The sequence below is a fragment of the Megascapheus bottae genome, chromosome 12 (assembly GCF_031878675.1).
Source record: "Megascapheus bottae isolate mThoBot1 chromosome 12, mThoBot2.hap1, whole genome shotgun sequence".
Taxonomy (NCBI): Eukaryota; Metazoa; Chordata; class Mammalia; order Rodentia; family Geomyidae; genus Megascapheus; species Megascapheus bottae.
In genome coordinates, this window is record NC_143520.1 from 969,297 (window position 1) to 975,324 (window position 6,028).

Sequence of the window (6,028 nt, forward strand, 5' to 3'; positions counted from 1 at the left end):
TGCTAGCATCATAAGTGACAATTCTTAAAATTTTGAATTACAAAATATTATTTTGCCAGTCCTGGGTTTAAACTTGGGTCTGGGGCACTGTCCTTGGACTTTCTCAAGGTTAGTGCTCTATCACTTGAGCCACAGCACCATTTCCAGCTTTTTCTGTGTGTGTGGTACTGAGGAATCGAACCCTGAACTACATGTGTACTAGACAAGCAGTCTACCACTAGGCCATGATCCTGGCCCCAAATTACAAGCTTTTATTAACTATTAATTGTTAATTTTTTTATTATTCACAATTGGGTGCTTAGACATCTGCACATTTTAAAAAATGCAGTAGATTTACATGTAGCCATATTATATTCCATACTGTAATATTTTATGAAAATATCTTTCAATGTGGACATTAAAAATATATGAACAAAGTATTAATGCAAAGGAATTAAGTAATAAAGCAGACTCATAAAATGTTTATGAAATGTGTATTATTTAGGCACTGATTTGTATGTAAATGTTACACCTAATTTTACAAAGATGTGTTTTAATAATAATCAGTTGTGAAAATGCTATTTAGAATGGCTCAATTTTGTGCTCATATCTATAAAACAGGATCCACATACAATGTACTTTTAATAATCATCTTTATTAGTTTCATCTTGAATATTCACATGATGTGTTTTGATAAAAGTCTATCTAGCATCTACTTAAAATGTAAATAAAGGGAAGAGCTGACATTGTGAAGGAAGCAGTGATATTGTACAAAAAGAAATAAACCCATTACCTGACTTATGTGACTGTAACCCCTCTGTAAATCACCTTTATAACAATGAAAAATAAAAATGAAGAAATGCAAAACAATACATTCTAATGATGCAGATTAAATTTCAATTTGTAATTACAGTATTATTTTCATCATTTTTGTACACTGAGACTATTTAATTTAATTTATTTAAACTCTGTTTCTCATCTACAAAATAAATCCCATGTTGTTATGTATATAATTGCATGTAGTTATGATGTAAAATCTCAAAATATAGACTAACCACAATTAGCTGTCAATAAGCTATGGACAATTCTATAACTAAATCTATGAATATAAAAATTCATCCTTCATGCAATTTTAGCTTTTAAATATTTCAAATGTTCAAAACACTATCTAATAATTAATGTTTAATGATGTTAGAGATACATTATCAACCAATGTATCTTCTTTTTTGTTTGGTTTGTAATTACTTTAGAGAAAAATTGACACACCAAATAATTCTTAATAAATGTTACATGCAATAATAAAAATTTCCAGTTTCCATTGTGTCATAAATGTACATGCACTTGCAAAATAAAAAGAAATTCAACCTCCAGGATATAGAAACAAAAGCCATATAATGAGTGGTTGTTGTCCTTAATGTACTGTTATCTCTCATCTCTTTTGCTGTCCCTTGGTTATCTCATCTTGTTACAGTATTTTGCCTTGTTAACTGATATATTGCATATATGTTTATTTGGTTATTTGAAATAGGATAGGGAAGGGGGAAACAAGATGAGGGGTGGGAGTGGGGGAAGGAAATGGTATTAATGTTTGTGAAGTAATGCACCTTCTATCTGGTGAATATAATGTAACCCTTCTATTAATTTCAATAAAATATATGAAAAAAGAAATTAAAAAGCAAAACCTTATGTTTATCCAATTAAAATTAGAAGTAAAGAATGATTACCACTACATTTAAAATCAAAGGACTTGGGCCAGGAGTTTGGCCTAGTGGTTAAAGTGCTTGCCTAGCATGCATGAAGACCCGGGTTTGATTCCTTGGTACCACATACATAGAAAAAAAGCTGGAAGTGGTGCTGAGGCTCAAGTGGTAGAGCTCTAGCCTTGAGAAAGTCCAAGGACAGTGCTCAGGCCCTGAGCTCAAGCCCAGGACTGGCAAAAAAAAAAAAAAATCAAAGGACTTGATTGTTGTTGTTCTTTGATCTGAACCATAAATTGTTGAATATGTCCATTACTAATAAAAGCAAAAGAGCTTAATTTGTCTTCCACTCTGAATGCTTCAGTTTTAATTGAAAACAACACCATGCTAGTCTATTGTGTATCAGAGAAATTTGCTGAGCTGTTCCTAACTGAAAGGGAGGCAGTCAAAGGATCACAACTGGTAAGTAATAGATAGACTGTGGTAAAGATTAGAAACTGTAATAGAAGCTAATGAGTCTAGTATTGCTGTGGAGGTGTAAAGGAATAGAAGTTTGCATGCTTTTAACCTTCTTGGAGAATTAAAGGAGATGTGATGCACTCATAAACCAGCAGAATATTGTCTGGATGCAAGCGGGCACTTAGGAAACATAGGTGCTTAGAGAAAAATGTTTGAAGGAAAATGCTTAGTCAGAATTTATCAGGAATTCACCACAGACAAATGTGACTAAAAAAAAGAAAGGTGCTATGGTAGAACATCGAGACATTGCTATTAAACAATCAGAAATCTATGTCCCCAGAAGTTTTTTTCACAGAAACCAGGCACTTGCTGCTAGACCCAGAGGAAGATTGGGGAAATCTGTCTCTCTCTCTCTCTCTCTCCCTCTCCCTCCCCCTCTCCCTCTCCCTCCTTTCCTCCCTCTCCCTTTCTCTCTCTCTTTCTTGGAGCCCAAACACACAGGAATCTAAAATTCAAGAAAATAAGCTCTTTTCTTCTCCAGTGTCCTTCATTTGGTCTCTAGTGATAATGATGAATTGGGGATAAATATTTACAGGGTTCATCTCTATTTTCACAGCACAAGCAACTGAGAAAATTTAAAGCTGAGAGCTGAGGCCGGGAGTTTGGCCTAGTGGTTAAAGTGCTTGCCTAGCATGCATGAAGACCCGGGTTCGATTCCTCGGTACCACATACATAGAAAAAAGCCGGAAGTGGTGCTGAGGCTCAAGTGGTAGAGCTCTAGCCTTGAGAAAGTCCAAGGACAGTGCTCAGGCCCTGAGCTCAAGCCCAGGACTGGCGGAAAAAAAAAAAAGAAACTGAGAGTTGAAACTAATAACACATCTGCATCTCAATAAACTATTGAAATAGCTCAATTGTTTAACTGTTAAAATTTGAGGAATTTTCTTGATATTTCATATTTATACTAACTGTAAACTTTTAGGTGAGTTTTTAAGTGCCAATTCTATTTGAACCAAGTTTTTTATATATTTTTATTAAGCATAAGAGTAATAACACTTTAATTTATTCACAATGTTGGTTTAATACAGTTTTTCCTTTAGAAGTGATTGTGCCATCTTAATAAAAAGTATGCAAATTAAGTTATATTTCTGTAATCACAAGTTTAATAGAAATAGATGGCATTTTAGAATAAAACCCATTAAATTCTTTTAGTTTTAAACTTCTATGATTTTGTAAACCACAAATTTTCTAAGAATTTTCCTATTATTTTTTAAATAGTCTAATATACTTATTATGAAATGAGTCACATCTTCCCAAAGTTAATATATCTAAGCTCTAACTTCCAATCTGAAGGACTATGAGCATAAAATCATATACAGATCATTCATATAAATAAATGAAGTGGGGGCCCCGATGTAGTATATTAATTGTCTATGCAAACGTACAAACATAAGAGAACTTACTTCCTTCTCTCTCCTGACATATTCAGTTGAGAAAAGCCAGTGGCTGGGTGCTGGGATCATACTTAAAAGCCAACTTGGCTAGAAAAGTCTGTGAAATTCCTCTATCAACAAATTAACTGGCAAAAAAATGGCAAGAATATATATATGACTCAAGGAGTAATATACCCACAGTGAAAGAGAATGTGAGACCCTGAGTTAGATCCCCAATTCTGACATACACATTTAAAAAATGAAAAAAAATCCAGATGCCCTACTGCAGATGGATACAGAAAAAAATGTGGTATACATATATATATACATATACATATATACACATATACATATATATACATACACACATATATATATATACACAATGGAATTCTACATAGCCAACAGACAAGAAATAATGGCATTTGCAGAGAAGTGGATGAATCCAGAATGAATCATGTTGAGTGAGACAAGTCAAGACCAAAGGAACAAAAGGCGCATGGTATCTTTAACCTGTGGTTATTAGATCCAAACAGTACAAGAGTGAGGACTCAATATTTGCATACCCAATGCTATGGACATGGTATTGGAAATATAAACATAATTACATAGACATAAAAACTTATGACTGTAGACATAATGTTTTATTTCATAAATTAATATGTATCTATGATATACAAACCCTTAGCCTAATTTTGATTATGATCTAAAAACTAAGTGCCAGTGATTGTATATAGATATTCCCTTCTTGAACACTTGTTTGTTGAACATGTCACTTGAAATATGATGTAAAAAATCAATGTTAATAAATTTTTAATAAAAATATCAAAAAATTTTAAAAAATGAGAAGAAATGAAAGGGAGAAAGAAAAGCGAAAATAAAAGTCAGGTGAAAACATTGAGAAAAGGCAATTCTCTGAAAATCAGTTAGAGAGCCCTCATCAGATACCCAAACTTTTAATATTGTGATTGTGATTACTGTTATGATTGAATGCCACTCCTACTGCTGCTTTGTTATGGAAACCCATGTAGGCTAACACATCTCTGAATTAAAAGGCTTTCATTTCATAGACTCATGTTGCCAGTATATGACTAACCTATGTTCTGTGAAATGCATTGTATTCACACAGTGAATATGGCATACTTATGTTTTGATACATTAAAAATTACATGCTAAAATATAATTATATAATGGTAAGAACTGTGAGCTTTAGATAGTTTCCTTTCATTAGGATCCTTCTTATGGTTCTGAACATAATATATCTTTAGGATAATAAAAATTTGCATTTACACGAAGGGTCTGGTGGCTTCTATGGTAATCACAGATACTCAGAAGACCTGATCTCAGGATCATGATTCAAAGGCCAAGCAGGACAGAAAGCTTTGACCAGCAACAGGACAGAAATGGAGTTGTGGCTCAAGAAATAAAGGGCTGGCTTTGAGCACTAAAGCTCAGGGACGGTGCCTAGGCCCTGAGTTCAAACACCAGGACTGGCAAATACAGACACATTAATAACTTTTGAAAGAAAGGTGTTACAGTCCTGGGAGTAATTGAGGAATCACTTCAGAATACTTCTTTGATGGTACTAGAGTATGTTTTTTGTAAGCAATTTGATGAACTGTGTATATGTTGAATTATGGATGTTTCACACTCTCATTAAGAAAACTGTTGACAGTCCTCTACCAATGTTCAAACCTACCAAATATTCTTAAGGTATTTTAATAAATAAAATGATCCCAGGCAATTGTATATTGCCACTACAAAATATTACATTAGCCTTAAGGAAGAAAAGTATTCTATGGTTGTATGTACAAAAATAAGAGTAACTTCTGGGGGGTATTTTTTATGATTGAAAGCATCTCTAATATATACAATACAGAGGATGGTGTAATTTCTCATTGTTATATATTAATTATGGCATATACGTACATTAATATTTCAGTTGTTTTTGAATTACTTTAGTCAATTGTCCTAGCTGCACACGAAAGAATGTTGGATAGAGTATATATGGAATGAGCACATGTAACTGGAAAACTACAACTTGACTAGGCTGATCCAGTCACTTCTCAACAGAACCACTGGCTGGGAACAAACCTTCAATATATGAGCCTCTTGGGAAAAAAAAAATTCCCATCCCTATTATAGCAGTCCACATCTGGACTACAAGACTCATGGCCATCTCCTAATGAAAAACACAAAAAATCCATTCAGTCACACCTCAAAAGTTTCCATAGTCTTAACAATTTCATTGTTGGTCAAAAGTGTAATTTTAAAGTTTCCTTTCAGCTGGGTGGAGTGGCTCACACTTGTAATCCTATCTAATCAGAAGGCTGAGATCTGAGGATCATTGGTCAAAGGCAGCCCGGGTACTAAAGAACTAAAGAACATGACACTGACACTTTTTTTTTGTTCAGTCCTGGGAGACTCTTATCTCAAATTAATCACACACACAAAAACCAAACA